At 44.0% G+C, this 18,375-nt stretch overlaps 1 long non-coding RNA gene across 1 annotated transcript; it reads right to left on the minus strand.

The window, feature by feature from the left end:
- Positions 1-17,222: 17,222 nt before the first annotated feature.
- On the minus strand, positions 17,223-18,110 carry LOC115556660 (uncharacterized). The gene is made up of 3 exons (XR_003979100.1): positions 18,092-18,110; positions 17,872-17,918; positions 17,223-17,421 (listed from the first exon to the last, which is right to left on the minus strand). It is a non-coding gene; the product is annotated as an uncharacterized LOC115556660 (long non-coding RNA).
- Positions 18,111-18,375: the final 265 nt, after the last annotated feature.

Consider the following 18,375-nt stretch of genomic DNA (forward strand, 5'->3'; position numbering starts at 1 on the left):
TTTGTATAAGGGTTAGAGTCCTGAGTTTGTTTGTATCAGGGTTAGAGTCCTGAGTTTGTTTGTATAAGGGTTAGAGTCCTGAGTTTGTGTCCAAGTTCTGTCTGGGTTAGAGTCCTAGAATCTGGATTGGAGTTCCAGAGAAAGGACCAAGTTCCTTTAGGTCGGGTTGTAGTCCCGACTTGGGTTCCAGAGAGACTGTTGATCTGATCTTAAATACATTGCACTTTCAATTTTACTTACTAAAAAGCCTTTTTAACTTTCAATTTAATTTTCTCTTAAATACATTGCACTTTCTATTTTACTCATTTCTTGCATATGTTTTCTTTTACTTATCTATTATTTTATTTTATGGTGTGACAAAGTTTATATGTGAAGCACTTTGAGTCTGCCTTGTGTATGAAAAGTGCTATATAAATAAAGTTGCCTTGCCTTTATTTAAAACATGTCTTTCATTAACATATTAAGATCACATGAATAACATTTCCATCTCACTCTAGATTCAATGCATCTCAGTCGAGTGTGTCTTGACGAGGCTGGCTGCTAGCGCCAGCTTCAGGGGCTGTGGCAGCTCGTACCTGCGAGCTTTCTACCAAACGTTTTGCGTTGAGTTGATATTTAAGGGTTGATGAACTCCGGTGATAAGAAAATTCCTTGCTGCAGAGATTGCAGATAACGGTGTTGCTATCTACAGTTCCGTCCGGGAGTTTAAAACTTGAAATTTCCGTGCACGGGGCCGAGCAGCGTCTTCTCGTCTGCCTCCATTTTGTTTCAACGCAAATGACGCACCGGGTCAAAGGGCACTATAGAAGTGCGATCAATATGTTTTTTTTTGTTTTTTTCTGTGATTAATTAATCGAAATTAAAGCGTTAGTTTGAGTGGGTGTTCAATAAAAAAAATTAAAAATTGCTAATGTGTTAAATAGTTAACCGTCTTACAGGGGCGCAGGCTTAAACCAGTAGAAACAGAGTGAAGCGTTTGAGTCTGCAGCCGTCAGAGCGGCCATGTTGAGTCAAACAGCACTATGTTAGACGCTGGGGGGGCCATGACGATGGTTCTGGTTACATCTTGACATGCTAAGACTGTGTGTGTGTACGCGCGTGTTATTGTGTGTGTGTGTCTGTGTGAGAGAGAGAGAGAGAGAGAGAGAGAGAGAGAGAGAGAGAGAGAGAGAGAGAGAGAGAGATTTTTTTAGATTTTTCAAAAACACTTTATTTACAATCAACCGAGAGTACAATACATCAGGAAAAGTGCCATTTGTTCAGTCTTTACGCTTTTTTTGAGGTTTATCCAACAAAATTCTGTGCAAAGTGCAAATCATCATTTTCAACAAGGCAAATAATATTATTGTAACATCAGCGCTGTTTAAAAGCATCTACATCCCCAATCGCCTTATAAAACGTATACTCCAGCCAGACTCTGGCTCTGACGTTACAGAGGAACACAGGAGGGGCCTCATGCCCTGCTCTGTCCTCCACCTTATTTCTCCGGCTGATGTACACGGCCATTTTCGCTTCTCCTAAGAGATAATTTACCAGCTGCCACTTAAAATATTACTTTTTTGTATCCAGCACCAAAGATAAGAACTTTTTCAGAAAAAAGCATATTCAACAGACTAAAAACCAAAGTTAAAAGAGAGAAAAAAACAGTGAGTCTTGGGCACTCAGTAAAAATATGGAAAACTGTCTCCCGTAGGCCACAGAACGGACATGTGTTTGAAACAGCAGGATTTAAAACCGAGATAAAAGTATTTGAGGCGATGGCACCATGTAGTACCCTCCACTGGAGGTCAGCTGTCCGTTTTTTGAGGGGAGGGTTATATAAAACCCTCCACTGGGGGCAGGTCCCCCCCCCACCCTGGCCTGTTGCTCCATACTGTGGGGGGTCTGCCGCTCAGTCCTTTCTTGCGTATTGCTTTCACAATGTTCTCGTATAATAATAATAATAATAATAATACATTTAATTTAGAGGCGCCTTTCAAGACACCCAAGGTCACCTTACAGAGCATATAGTCATCATACATTTTTTAAAAAAACAAGACATTGTGGAAAAATTTAATAAATAAATAAATAAATAAACATAAGCAATAAGAAATAAATAAAACAAAAACGAAAAAACAAACCAAAAAAAACAAAACAATCAAAACAGTGATCAGTTAGACGTTATGTGCGAGTTTGAACAGGTGAGTTTTGAGTCGTGACTTGAAGGTTGTAATGGTGTCTGACTGTTTTATGTGTGGGGGGAGGGAGTTCCAGAGCCTGGGTGCTGAACAGCTGAATGACCGGGCACCCATTGAAGTGAGTCGTGATGTGGGGATACATAGTAGTCCAGCAGAGGTTGAGCGGAGGGAGCGGGAGGGAGTGTATTCTTGGAGGAGGTTGCAGAGATAACTGGGGGCTAGGTTGTGGAGAGCTTTGTAGGTGAGGAGTAGGGTTTTGTATTGGATGCGGTAGTGTACTGGGAGCCAGTGAAATTGAATGAGGACAGGGGTGATGTGGTCAGATGATTTGGTGCGGGTGATGATCCGGGCGGCTGAGTTCTGAATGATCTGCAGTCTGTTGATGAGTTTGGTGGGGAGTCCGGTGAGGAGGGCGTTGCAGTAGTCTATGCGTGATGTGACAAATGAGTGAACTAGGATTTCAGCGCTGGATTGGGTCAGTGATGGGCGGAGTCTGGCGATGTTGCGGAGGTGGAAGAATGCAGTCCAGGTGATGTTGTGAATATGGGGTGTGAATGAGAGGGTGCTGTCCAGGATGATGCCGAGGCTCTTCACTTTGGAGGAGAAGGGTACTGGGAATCCATCGATAATTATGAGTGGAGCTGGGGTGTGTTGTGATTTAGTGAGGGTGGATTTGGGTTCGATGAGCAGGGCCTCGGTCTTGTTTCCATTGAGTTTCAGGAAGTTCCTGCTCAACCAGCTCCGGATCTCTTCCAGGCACGTGATGAGGGAGGTGGGGGGGATGGCAGCGGTGGGTTTGGTGGAGATGTAGACCTGTGTGTCGTCAGCGTAGCAATGAAAATGGACCCCATGGTGACGGAGGAGTGTGCCCAGCGGGAGGAGGTAAGTGGTGAAGAGGAGTGGACCCAAGACTGACCCCTGGGGGACGCCCAGTGAGACACCTGAACACCCAGACTTGTGGTTGCTTAGTTGTCAACAAATTGTTGACGGCCGGTGAGGTAGGATATAAACCAGGAGAGTGCAGCACCAGTGATCCCAATACCAGCTAGGCGGTCCAGGAGCAGAGGGTGGGAGATGGTGTCGAATGCTGCGCTGAGATCAAGGAGGATGAGAATGGTGAGTAATCCAGAGTCGGCTGCAAGGAGGAGGTCGTTGGTGATTTTGACTAGGGCTGTTTCAGTGCTGTGTTTTGGACGGAAGCCAGATTGGAACGGTTCGTGGAGATTGTTAGTGTCGAGGTGGGACTGTAGTTGTGCGGCAACCACCCTTTCAAGTGTTTTGGAGATGAAAGGGAGATTGGAGATGGGCCGGTAATGGTTAAGGTCAGATGGGTCAGCACCAGGTTTTTTTAGGATGGGAGTGATGGCAGCCAGCTTGAGAGTGGGGGGTACAGTACCAGTAGTGAGGGAGGAGTTAATTATGTTGGTGATCATGGGGGAGATGGACGGAAGACATGCTTTGACAAGGGAGGTGGGAAGAGGATCGAGCTGACAGGTGGTGGTTTTGGCTTTGCGGATGAGTTCTGAAACAGTCTGTTCTGTTACTAGGGTGAAGTCAGAGAGGGAGCTGATGAGAGGTTGGCAAGAGGTGATCATCCAGGGTGGGTCATCAGAGGGGGTGCGAGATGAGGCCAGTTGTTGGTGAATGGTGTTGATTTTAGAGCTGAAGAAGTCAAGGAACGCAGTGCATTGGGTGGTGGAAATGTCTGGAGGGAGAGATTTAGGAGGCTGAAGTAAGTGGCTGACTGTTGAGAAGAGGACTCTGCTGTTGCCTGTACCAGTGTTGATGAGGTTGGAGTAGTATAAGGTTTTGGCAGTGGTGAGGGCATTCTTGTCGTGATGGAGGTTGTCCGAATACATTTGGCGGTGTACAGTGAGTTGAGTCTTATTGTAGAGTCGCTCCAGTCTAATGTAGCCTTGTCGGCCCGGTGCAGGCTGAGCTTGCCCGGGCTGCTGACAGCTAACAGGGGGCCGGTCTCTTCACCTAACGCTGGGCTCAGGATGATGTCTGGGAAAGGGTCCGTGGGGTCTGGTATTTCCTCTCCTCGGGAGTACTTCATGAGGAGGCTCCTCTCCGTCCCACAGAGCTTCTGCCTCCAGAGCTCCAGCAGCTTCTGAACCACCCTGACCGATCGAATGCCCAGGAGCGAGCCCAGGGCCCCGGCCCCCGTCAGCTCCGGCCCTGCAGCCTCCACCAGCCGCTGCAGGCTCACAGTCTTTGACCTATACAGTGATGTCAGCAGCCCGGGCGTCACGCTACAGACGTCCAGCCTGCTCCAATGGATCAAAGGCTCCTTTAGTAACCAGTGCAGAGAGTTAAAATGTTCACATGTTTTGTGATTAAAAAGGGCCCAAGACTTAAAAACGCCCTGATAAAAAGGAGGAAGCCCATTCAACTTTAAAAATTTTGAATCAGTTAAAAACAGAGCAGTATCCAGCCCCAATTTACTCACATCTCTGAGGATACAGCTGGTCACGTTCCTCCACACCAGGTCGGACGGCCCTGTCAGAAACCTTTTTTTGAACTGCAGTCTGAAAGTGGCCGTTCTGCTGGCCAGGTGGATGAGGCCCTGTCCCCCCTCCTCTCTCGACAAGTATAGCACCCCCTGTGGCACCCAGTGCAGACTCCCCGAAAAGAAATCAACAATTTTTTTCTGGATTTCCGCTAGTAGGCCAGAGGGGGGGTCCACACACGACAGACGATGCCACAAGAGGGATCCAACAAGATTATTTAAAACTAAAACTCTACCTCTGTACGACATTTGAGGGAGCAGCCATTTCCATCTTCTCATTTTTTCCTCTGCTCTTTCAATGACAGTCTCCCAGTTTCTCTTCACCACCGCCTCATTCCCGAGAAACACTCCGAGATACTTTAACCCGTCCCTTCTCTAGGCAAGGGTCTGGGGGAGAACCAGGAGACCGTCAGACCATTCACCAACAGCAAGGGCTTCACTCTTTTTCCAGTTCACCCTTGCTGCTGATAAAATAGTAAAATCATTAATAATATTTTCTAACTTGTTTATCTCACGCTGATTCTTAATAAAAACAATGAGATCGTCAGCATAGGCCGATAAAACAATGCTTCCACTAAAACCAGGTAAAATTAGACCTTCGATATTAAGACGTATTTTGTTGAGGAGGGGTTCCAGGGAGAGCGAGTAGAGCATCCCAGGCAGAGCACAGCCCTGCCTGACGCCTCTACACACTCTAAAAGGAGCACACAGACTACCATTGACTTTTAGCACACTCTCAACCTCACTGTACAACACCTTGATCTTAGCTATAAAACCAGCGCTGAACCCAAAACTCTCCATAACTTCCCACAGAAAGTTATGTTCAACGCGGTCAAAAGCCTTTTCATGGTCCAGAGAAATCAAACCAGTGTTAAAACCCAATGAGCTGGAGACATCCAAAACATCACGAATGAGGTGGACATTGTCCACCATGGACCTGCCGGGCACACAGTAGGTCTGGTCCCGGTGGATGACCTGCTCCATAGCTTTCCCCACCCTTGGACGACAAGGAGGAAATTACATAAGGCCCAGACCAGTTGCCTTCTAGTTTGCCCCCTTTTCGCCCTTGCTTCCTCATGTTGGCCTTCATGACCTCATCCCCATCTTTGAATAAGAAAGACTTCATTTTCTTCCCCTTCGCCTGTTCAAAGGCTTTCTTCTGCCTTTTTTGGGCCACTTTTATGTTCTCGTATACCTGAAAAAAATATGAAATGATTTTAATGCAATTGTCTCTTAAAACTTAATTTCAGGAGTAATTGATATATATATATATATTTATATATATATATATATTGCCATTTTACCATCACCTTTAATGCAGATCTGCGACTTCTGCAGTTTGTGCCTCAAGCTTCTCGTCGCTTGAGTCCCAGACAGACGTAAGAGAGTCCCCATCCTTCTCTAAATTAATCACCCCAGGGGAGCAAGGGTGGGTAGGGTGCCTCCCAAAAAGGGCACAATACGGTGTGAACATGGTTGATCTTGTTGTGGGATTTCTAATAACTTATCTAATTCACTTCAACTAGCTAAAAAGCAAGAGGAATCGGGGAGTCCAGGTCAAGTATAGATGGAGAGTTTATTGCCACCCGCAAACGAGAGACAACAAACCCGAGTGGTATCCTCGAATACACACTACCGAATGAATCCCGGACAGCTCCTTATATCCCCAATTCTTACACAATACAAAGTTGGACTTTCATCAAATATAGAATTTCCCATCAGGGTCATACTGTGTGGATGTCAGCATACTCCTATGTCTTCTGAATCCCAATGTGACCTTAGAACATATATTATCCTTATACAAACAGAGATGATGCACATGTGTGAATGTAAGCATTGTCTTCAGAGAGTACATCAATATGGGAGTAGACTGGACTCTCTGGCTGATGTATCACATGGCCCATCAGGTGAGAATATCCTGGACCCACTCACTGGTGTCACACGGGACACAACATCTAGGTTAGAGGTGATCAGCTCTTCTCCACCATTAAAGTATATATATGATATGTAGGCCTAATAATAATCATAGTTTAACATAGAATGTAAGGGTTAATTTCTACCACATATCCCCCCTTTGAGGCTTGCCCAAGCCTCAAATAAAAGAAAACAATAATAACATCTCTATTACTTAAATTTCCCCATGTCCCCTTTATCTATCAATTAGTCTATGAGATCATGTGCTGGCAATTGGATCAGAATAGCACCACATCTGGCTACCTAGAAAAAACACTAATCTAAAGCAGGAGTCTCAACCTGCAGCCAGGGATCGCAACCCGGTGATGAAAAAGATTGCCAAATGTGGTGTATTATGTCCAATACTTTTGACTCCCCCAAAGTATTCATAAAAAGATCAAAAAACCTTTCTAAACATAACACCACAATGTTTCCACATTTAGAATACAACCAAATCAAATGTGTACCTAAAATACCCTCATAAAAATCATAACAATATGTTTTCAGCATGCATTGAAAATCACCATTCTCCAAAATATGTGACATAATAATGAACTAAAGATTAATAATTTTTAAAAATATGCATCGTGATAATGTACCCAAACATGGACATTTCAGCATTTGAAATCTTGAATTTGCCTGTAGGTTTGCACGGGACTGAATGGCTCAGGTGATCTTCATGTATTGGTGCGCAGGATACAGGTGGGGGGTTTTTGGACAGAGTCATAGATGTTTGCTCCTGTCGGCTGAAATCAAGCCTTGTAGATCACGAGGCCGGCTCACATTGAGAGGTTACTAGCACATCACGTGAGCCTCCACCTGGTGTTTGATATATCACAGTCCAATGTTCGTCCCTCCTTGGCAAGGGCATATTTTCCCAACCGTCCAGTAGGACCGGGTCGGGCCCCCTTTGGATCCTCTTTTGTGCCTCCAGGTTCAACTGGATCTCCATGTACTCTTGGATGACACCTGGTGCTCCTTTAGCACTCACTGCTCACAGGCTCTCCATCCGTCCTGAGAAGGGGTTAATGATTCCGGAGTTCTCTGCCAACTCTAATCTGAGGCACTATAATCCTTCCAGCGCCGGAACTCTGTTGTTAAAAAAAAATAAAAGCACAACAAGTCGCCCCTATCAATCCCACACACCCCCTCTTGGTTCTGCCAATGCATAACCAAGACTAGCTTAATTTGATAGATCATTCAGGAGATGGCATCTAATTGTTCTGATAGTCCTTCTGCTGTATCCATGGTAAATTTGACAAAACATTGCTGATTTTATTTAAATTATACAATCAATATTTTTGTGAATGGTTGAACACAAAAACAGAATTCATTCAAACCCCTGCCACTATTGCATCATGTGACTGTTACTCCTTGCTTGGCGGACGTAGTTTTGTAGGCTCGGCGTGTGCCTGCATCTGGCTCCGGAACTTTGCGTTTCTATTGTAGAAATACAAACTCATGTACAGCAGTTAGTTGTTCAAAAACATATTTCCTTTGATTCTATTTTTAATTGTTCTAATGGAAGTCCCTTATGGGGCCCTTGAAATGTAAGTGAAAGCATGAATCTAACCGTAAGTATTACGTGCAAAGTTAGCTGTGTCATTCTATTAGCTCGTAAGTGATAACTCAGTATTGCTATAGATATTAATTGATGTCTAATTGATATCTCTCAGAGAGATACAAGGTACTCACCTTGCTTCTGGAAACATTGGACCCGAAATTTGTATGTGTTTTAAATATGTTTGTATTTTGATAATACCTCATTGGCATTCCTTATTTAATGTTTTATGTGTGTGTGTGTGTGTGTGTGTGTGTGTGTGTGTGTGTGTGTGTGTGTGTGTGTGTGTGTGTGTGTGTGTGTGGTTGTGTGTGTTATGTGTAGTTATAAAGATAATAATTGCATCTAACCAGTTCTATTTAGTGCTTGGAACAGTGTTTGCTGAATATACGCTGGCCCATTGTCTGAGCTTATCTCTGATTGAATTCAAACCTTGGCATGACTTTTCCAGTCAGAAACTTGATTACTGTAGCTGCACTTTGGTCTTTTGATGGGACTGCTTCTACCCATCTGCTGAAACCTATCAAGGATAACTAACATTGCACAACATGTCAACATAGTTCATGACCAAATGTCAAAATGGTCCTTCAGGTGTGGGAATGTGTCCCAATGTAGCAAGTGATTCTTTTTCTTACATTGTTATTTGCACATAATTTATACTCATTTAGTTGGTTATCAATCATTTTTTGCAATTATGGTGAAGAAAAAACCTTGTTTTCTAATTCTCCTCAACACTCCTCAACACCTCCCCCCTTGCGCAATGGTCAAAACCATGCGCACTTAAATGATAAGCAAACCCTAACGACGCCGTTGTGGAACCAACGTTGGAACTCCTAACCTCAACCATCCGTAAACTAACACCAAGCTATTGGGAAGGGAAACCGAAGCCAGTATATCCAAAACCAAAGGTTGATATTTGTGGGTTTTACCATCAGCCGCCCTGAAACCACGCCGTTACCAAGTCATGCACTAAAACGAAAAGATTTCATGCGTCAGCAGGCCTTCATGCCTCAACCTGTCCAAATAAAACGCAACATGCCCGGTCCCAATACCACCACCTCTGCTGCTGGGGCTGCCATATCCGACTCCTGTTCCCCCTCCACCATTCACCCTCCGGCTCTTCCTATGATGGTTGCAGTTTGTCACTTCATCATCAAGTGAGCCAGTGCTCACAGTGACTGCCAAGTAATCGTGACTGTGCCTGTTTTAGGTTGTCCCGGTCTTCAAGGCGGGATCTTACCCGTCGTTGGCTAACCAGCCTTCCATACTGGCTTAGTGCAGGATGCCGTGCCTGGGATACAATCAATCCCCACCCATAAGGTGGTTTTGACCACAAAGTGGAGGGATGGAGACAGAGTCTTCAATCACAATTGCCCATTGCAGCCAAGGCTGTAATGGACACACCAGAGCAGCTACAACAACAACTAAAATTTGACCCCATGTGTGCGGGGTATATATGATGGGGTGAATCTAAAGGTAATTTATCAGTTAAAAGTATCATATTATCAAATATTAATATTCTATAAAAGTGTTGCAGCAGCAGTCATGGCATTTGAAAGGTAAACCCACCACTTCTGAATGTAAATTGAGACCTAGCATGTAGGATCCCTTCCCAGCAGATGTAGCGTTAATCCACCTATTGTCCTTAACTAAGGAGATGTGAAAATAAAACAAAAAATCACAATATTAAAACTTGCATTTTCAATATTAGGCGATTCACTTCTGTGTTAACCGTTACTCATAATCATAATTCCCTTTATTATTCCACCCGATTGTCCTATACTCACTATTTAAATTGGGCGATCTAATCTTATTATATTCTACCTATTGTTTGCATGTTTTGTCTGAAGTAAGCTTTTGGTACCCCTTCGTGTATTCCATCACACTAAGTAGGAGAGCATTCTCCCCTGCCTCTGTGGCCCTAACACACACACGAGAGCAGGCTCAAACACACACCCTTTTTTATTGTATTTTACTTATTTAATTTTAAATGACATTTGTCATTGTGGATAACATGAATTCATAAACTTGAATAATATTTTAACGTACTCATTTAGTCTAATTTTTAAGTATTTGGTTATTATTTCTAGATTGTACGACCACTTTTAATAAATGTCCGTTATTATCGTAATTCCTTAGGAAATATTTTATTTGTGTTGTTATCTTGGCACCTAGACCTCGTCAGGTCCAAACACCAAAACAACATCCACCTATCCACTGCGGAGTCCAAGGTTTGGGTAAGCTGAGCTCCTCTTTTGAGGAGTGCAACTGTGTTTACCCTGAATTCTTCTAATAAGAATCCCCAGCGCTGGTAGCCCCCTGGACTCCTGTGGACGAGCGGTGTGCATGTTATTGACAACATTGAACGCTAATTGTTCATTTTATGGAGTCTAGCTAATTACCCTTAAAACCTGTGATTACCATGTAGCTCTAATACTTCTATACTGGGCTCTCCATTGATTGCCCTACCCTCTCTCTCTGTGTCCTTTACATTAAACTCATCACATCCAGAATCCTCTCAATCCTCTCCCTTACCCAACATGCTGTAACCCTCTGAACCAACACAGTGTTTCACCAATTGCTCTGTGTACCAAGATCTATTGATTCAAATCACATGGTACCATGACGTTATGGAGAGTCTCAAAGGTTGTCGCGACACACAGAACCACAGAGTCACCGATCCCAGTGGTGGTTCTCTGATTTTCCTAAAACAGGGGCCATTAAGGGGCCACAGGTTATATCGAAGGACCAAGTAGTACAGTGTACATCCAATCACAAATGTAATCTATTCAGCACAATGCAAATCCATTCTCTCACTCACTCACTCACTCTGAAAATAAGAATTTCTCAGATTGTCACCCTTGGAGTTGAAATAGGTATTGACTATGTGTGTCCCGAGAATCCTACAGTTTTGGCGAATTTCCCTGCCATGGGGAGGTGAGAGGCATACTTTGAACCTACACAAGTGTAAGTGGCTCCAGTGTCGGCCACCATTGGCGTGCCTCTATCATTAACAAGAACCTGTAGTATTGATTCCTCATCAGCTTGTTTTGTGATTGCTACAAGCTGACCCTCCCCTTGTGGATTCTCTGGGCACCCCTAGTATCCTTGTCCCATAAAAGGACCTGGCTGGGAGCTACCTCCTTGTTCTTGCCTTCCCTGATAGCTGTTGCCCTGTCCTTGCTGGGGTGGGAAAGGGTTAATTGAACAATTTTTCTTAATATGTCCTTCCTGGTTGCACCCATAACATATTAAAGGACCTCTGCGTTGTCCTTTGAATCCTTGTTGTTGATTATATTTAAATTGACCTTGGGACCCTTTACTCTGATTCTGCCTATTCCCATTTGTTGGGTTGCCAGAATTATGTGTGTGTATCTGAATGACAGGTGGAGTGGGTGACCATTGGCTCTGAGGCTGTTGTACTGGGGGAGAGAATGCCTGTTGAGGAGGTTGGGTTAGTGATGATCCCTGCTGGACGGCCTGCAGTATTGTTTCAACCGGTTCTGAAACAACCGCCTGTTTTTTCTTCTTTGTGAGTTCTTCTAACTGAAACTGAGATAGCTTCCTCAGCACCTCTTTGCTTTGTTCCTGTATTTTTTGTTCATTTTGGCGATATTTGTCCACTGCATGAACCAGATGACTACTGAAATCTCTGTGAGATTTATCTGTGATCAGTCCAACCACATCATCCAGCTTAGCCCTGATTGAGCTGGGTAATGTCTCCATCACAGAGTTTCTGAACAAGACCGAAAACACAGGATGGGTTTCAGGATCCACATCCGTCTCCAAGCGCCATCTGTCCACTTGGGCCTGCAGATATGCTGCAGGATTCTCCGTGTCGTTGATAGGGAGGCCTCTCATTTTTTTATGATCAATGTGGGTCGGGAACTCCCTTCTGAGTGCGGTCCACATCGCCACTCTGTAGCGATCAAGTGTAGTCCCATCATCCATCTCGTCCATTATATCCAACCCTCCATTCCTCAGTACAGACTCCATTTTGGCTAACCCCAATACTCTTGCCAACAGAGCTTTCAGGTCCCCCACTGCGATTAGTCTCCCCACTGTAAGTTCCTCAAATGTTCTAATCCATTGTGATCCCCCGTTATATATGTTAGGGAGTCTAGATAAGACCCCCTCCAAGTCCTGTGACCCCCATGGTTGATAACAGGCCTGTTGACCTTTGATTAGAATGGGAAAATTTCCTGGGAGAGTGTCGGGTGCCTTTTTCTCTCTATGTGATCTCCTTAGTTTCCCCTGTGTTTCGAGTGCCAGGGGGCCCTGCAATGCTGTACCACAGCAAGACTCCCCCAATGCTTGACCCACACAGGGGAACTCTCTTCTTGTTTCTTGTTCTGACTTTTTAATTTCCTCCTAGCTTTCCTATTCATGGGCTTCACCAAAACCTCTTCTTCCACATGCCCATCATCACTATCCTCATCTTCGCCCTCACTTTCACTAGATCTAGTTTCAGCATCATCACACCCTCCTCTTGCCTTTCTAATCCCCTCATAACAGTCCATGTGTATGGGTGCGCCCTTCCTTCCCTGTGTGTTACATTGCTTATCTTCCTCATCGAGTGTAACCTCCCCTTTAATCGCGACCATGCCTTTTAACAATGGATACATTTTTGACGGCTTGTATGGTGGTGGCTCAGCCTTTAGAGGCAATGGTTGAGCCTTTTCGTCATTGTTTATTATCTGCCTGGCTACTCGATGTAATGAACGCCACCTATCTCCTTCCTCTTCGAACAGAGCTAGAATTAACTCTTCCCTGGCCTTCTTCTATAAGGCCTTTTTTCCACTCCTGTTAGTTTTGTGATTCCTTATCACTACCTCCATGTCTCTACACACTATTGGATCGAAGGTCCCTCCCATGGGCCATATAGTGCCTAATTTAGCTGTTCTTTTCTCCCATTTCTCAGAGGTGCTTGTTATCTCTTTTCTGAGCAATGGGATTACTTTCGCTCAAAATCTCTACCGCTGTTGGTGCCATTTTAAATTACTATTTATTAATATAATTTATCCGAGTTTACTCTACTAGTTAGTTTAATTGTTTTATTATTTTTAAAACTACAAATGTGCACTTCCCCCGTGCTTCTCTCTCTCTCTCTCTCTCTCTCTCTCTCTCTCTCTCTCTCTCTCTCTCTCTCTCTCTCTCTCTCTCGCGGGATCTGCGTCCCAGCTGTTTTTAGATGTACTCTGCTCCTAGGCCCCCACCCTTTCTGACCACAGGCTAAGAGAACACACCTCTAGATAAAGTTTCGCCCACTTGTTCCAGACAAGTTATTTATTTTTCTGACTGTCTTAATGACAGTCAGAGATAAACTAAAAACAAAACGGATTGTAAAAAGCCTCCGAGGCAACTTAATCCAACACAACTTAAATACAGAAGGAAACTGTTTATACCACGTTCAATAGTGTATCGAAAAAACGGCCGAATTTGTTTGCACAAGATACTGACTGGAACTCACTCACTCGTCTTTTAATGAAAAAAGACTGGAACTCACTCACTCGTCTTTTAATGAAAAAAGACTGGGACTCACTCACTCGTCAATAAATGCAAAATAAAAGACTGGAACTCACTCAACTCGTCTTTTAAATGAAAAATAAAATAATAACTCCAGATGGGAAGGTATTGACTGGAACTCACTCAACTCGTCAATAAAATGCAAAATAAAGACTGGAACTCACTCAACTCGTCTTTTAAATGAAAAATAAAATAATAACTCCAGATGGGAAGGTATTGACTGGAACTCACTCAACTCGCCAATAAAATGCAAAATAAAAGACTGGAACTCACTCAACTCGTTCCCCTAGAACACAGCCACAGGACTTTAGAGTAGAATTCTAACAATTTTGTATCAATTTAGAACCACAAACCGCCTGTTAGTTAACCATAACAACAGAGCGTCTATGGCTGTGCGCGCGCAAACTCTATCTCTCGCTGGAGCTCCCCAATCTCTCTTCAAATGATTACTTTGATTCGTTGGACTGAAGAGACGCTTTACCTGCAGCAGAGCCTTCAGACGGGACAAGAACAGACCAAACAACCGTATTAATTTGTGGTAAGTCAACTTACCAGTAATTTGACGAGCTCTAGGGTTGTGTGATCCGCTCGTGCCCCGTCCGTCGGTCCAGCAGCCGGGCTGTCTCTGTTCTTCAGTTCTGGTCGTGACGCCAAATGTTGTGGGATTTCTAATAACTTATCTAATTCACTTCAACTAGCTAAAAAGCAAGAGGAATCGGGGAGTCCAGGTCAAGTATAGATGGAGAGTTTATTGCCAGCCGCAAACGAGAGACAACAAACCCGAGTGGTATCCTCGAATACACACTACCGAATGAATCCCGGACAGCTCCTTATATCCCCAATTCTTACACAATACAAAGTTGGACTTTCATCAAATATAGAATTTCCCATCAGGGTCATACTGTGTGGATGTCAGCATACTCCTATGTCTTCTGAATCCCAATGTGACCTTAGAACATATATTATCCTTATACAAACAGAGATGATGCACATGTGTGAATGTAAGCATTGTCTTCAGAGAGTACATCAATATGGGAGTAGACTGGACTCTCTGGCTGATGTATCACATGGCCCATCAGGTGAGAATATCCTGGACCCACTCACTGGTGTCACACGGGACACAACATCTAGGTTAGAGGTGATCAGCTCTTCTCCACCATTAAAGTATATATATGATATGTAGGCCTAATAATAATCATAGTTTAACATAGAATGTAAGGTTAATTTCTACCACAATCTCTTAATTAAAAGGGAATGCAGTATTTTATTGAAAATCTGTCGTTGTTGAACATTGTTTCCATTTGTAGTCGTTACCTAATATTACCTGTTTTGAGGTGTTGATACTCAACAGTTCCCCTCAGATAAATATCCCAGTCATCCTGCTCTTCCCCACAGTACTTGGCCAGGGCTGACTCTATTGTCTTGTTTGTCCTCTCTGCTTGTCCATTCGCCTGGGGGTGATAGGTGCCCCATGGTTGAGCTGCAATGCATTAGTTTATGTAAATTAACTTGAACGATTAGATTCAATGAGAAATATTCTATGTCACACATACACTGTTTTACAAACATAACTGTACCTCATTCACAAATTCCCGCCGTTGGTCTGTAATAATCCTGTCGACCAGACTGAAGTCGAGGAGAATATTTAAAACATTTCGTGACACCTCAACGGCTGTTTTGGTGCACAGGGGTTTTGCCACAACCCACTTAGTAAAAAGGTCTGTTGCTGTCAGAATAAATCTGCAACATAAAATGCATTTTATAAATGTAGTAATAATCGTTAATGGACATTCCATCCCTGTCACTAGTTTTCCTTTAGACCAAATCTTTTGCATTGACTATCTTTAAATGTGGTTACACATACAACAGCCATGCATAAAAGCTACCCTTTCCCTTTACGGCAGTGGGAAGGGGACCAATTACGTCAACCCCAAGGACACTCCATGCCTTGCCAACATCAATGGGATGAAGGACAGGTGCCACAGTCTTCATCACCTCATGACGCTGACAGCGGGGACATTCATCAAACTTTAAAGCAGTCAAGTAAAGTTCCATCAAGGTCTACTCATGAGCATGACAAAGCAAAAAAACAATTACTCTGTATATTTGTTGCAATATAAGGATTAAAAGACTGTCATAAAAATATTTTAAATAAATCCATCTCAATTCAGTTTCATAACTCACCTTTCAAAAAGTCCCAAAACTCACCCATTTGTTCACATCCTCTCGCAAGGTTGCCCTGTGGTAGGATGCCATGATCTCATCCAATGTCCTGCGCCTCCCTGGATGACCTCCAGTGCCCAGGTTGTCGTGGCACTCCACAAGGACATCAAGAGACCGCTCGTTGGTGCACACAACCAACCTCGTATGGTTTTGGTGCCGATAATACAGCTCCTCATCTGCCCTACTTCAATTATGAATGTGTGTGTAGGTAACATTATGACAACAAGTAGCTTCAGGAAATCTAGTGAAATCGACTTAAACGTGTGTCTGAAAGCAGCTAGTGTGTGAGCATTTGATTACATTGTAAAATTTGTCAATTTATGGTTATGGGTAATTGTTCAATGGAAAGTGTAGGGTTATAATCAATACTCAGCATGTAATCAATTATTAAACAGCTTTTAATGTTATTCAGGCCTAAAAGTGAATAGCTACAAATATAGGTCAAATACAAGCAAATATTTTGGGCAGTACTTGGAAGGTAAAAAAGCAAAGGAATAGTGCTAATACAGAGCATTACATATAAACTGTCTCAAATGCGTTTGACACTCTGTGACTTACCCCAGAGGGTAGGTCTTTGAGACCTTCCTTATATAGCCCTTCCTGCCTTCTGGGTTGAAGGCGGTTAGGCTGTGGTATCTGTTTAGCTTCAGGTAATGATTCACTTCAGTGTACAACGCTTCCATTTCTGAGAAAATAAATGCCATAAACAAAGACAAAGACAGTTTTCAGAATTAAGGCATTAAACCGCAGAGACACTGAGTTATCAGTCCTCTCAATGTGTATGTGTGTGTTTTTGTGTAAGTGTGTTTTTGTGTGTGTTTTTTGTGTATGTCTGTGTGTGTATGTGAGTGTGTGTGTTTTTAAAAGAAAATCGGCGCGGGGGACAAACCGACTACAACCGACACAGAGACACTGAGGACCCCACTAGGGACCCCCCTGGGGTCCGCCACCCCCCTACCCAGACCCCCGGGAGGAGGTCCTCCTGGGTGAAGGAGGAGCAGAAGGTGTGGAGGTGTGTCAGTGTGTCTGAAGACCCTCCTCCACCTGGGGACACTCTGTAGAAGGACAGAGAGCCAGCAGGCCGGTCCAGATACACTCCTACTCTGGTGGAGCCAGCGGGGGGGAGAGGGAGGTCTGTCTGTGTATCGTTGTACCAGGCAGAGTAACGACCATCATAACAATGGAGACTCCAGGACTTGTTGTTCCCTCCAAGCTCGCTGTCATCACCCGCTCCTCTCCTTGTGATTCCTCTGTATGTCACTCCTATATAGACCCATCCTCCCCACTCTACCTCCCAGTAACAGCGGCCAGTCAGAGCCTCTCTACCCAACACCTGGGACCAGGAGTCAAATCTCTCTGGGTGATCCGGATACGATTGGTCCTGTCCAACCCGCGTCACCTTCCTGTTGTCCTCAGACAGTGAGAGGAGTCTGTAGGCCGTGTTGGGTCCAGTGTGAGGTCACAGGCATCTGAGGGAGAACCAGACATGATGAGCTGCTGAACCATTCTTCATCCTCATCATCATCATCATCATCACTACTACTGTATATATATACATATGTACACATTCATAGATACACACCCCTCAAAAATAACGTTATGAAAACATTAACAACAATATTATGAATATATCAACTACAAACATCTCTCCTTGGATCCAAGCTGCTCTTTTCCTTTTTATTCTCTTTCTTTTTGTGATCGCTCTCTCTTCTTCTTCAGCCCCGTCACCCCCCCTCAATGTAACAATGTAATACCTGCTGGGTTTTATACAAGCAGGTTTAATTGTGATGGTCGACAGTATTAATATACATAAGATACATCATGTCAGCCATCATCTTCATTCCCAGTAGGATATGACCTCACTTCCTGCATCAAACAAATAGTGAGTGTTTGATGTGATGAATCAAACAGACACTTACACTTCTTTAGAGCTGGTTTCAGCCTCCACACTCCACCGTGCTCCACACTGGGGGGGAAACAAAGTGAGAGCAGCATGTTGAAACATTCACCGTCATCATCTGTTGTCTCATCACGTTCTACACAACATGAGTGACAGCTGCCTCTTCAAACCACTTCATCTGGCAGCAGCATGAATCCTTGTAGGAGACATTGTCCCTGAGCGGTGAGCTGTCCTCATACCTGAGAGTGTCCAGTCTCCAGCGTGGATCCTCCAGTCCAGCAGAGAGCAGCGCAGCTCCAGAGTCTCCTGGGTGATTGTAGCTCAGGTCCAGCTCTCTCAGATGAGAGGGGTTGGAGCTCAGAGCTGAGGCCAGAGAAGCACAGCCTTCCTGTGTGACCAGGCAGCCAGACAAGCTACACACACACAAACACACACACACACACACACACACACACACACACACACACACACACACACACACACACACACACACACACACACACACACCTGTAAAATCCGGTGT

This window comes from Gadus morhua, chromosome 13 (assembly GCF_902167405.1).
Source record: "Gadus morhua chromosome 13, gadMor3.0, whole genome shotgun sequence".
Classification (NCBI taxonomy): domain Eukaryota; kingdom Metazoa; phylum Chordata; class Actinopteri; order Gadiformes; family Gadidae; genus Gadus; species Gadus morhua.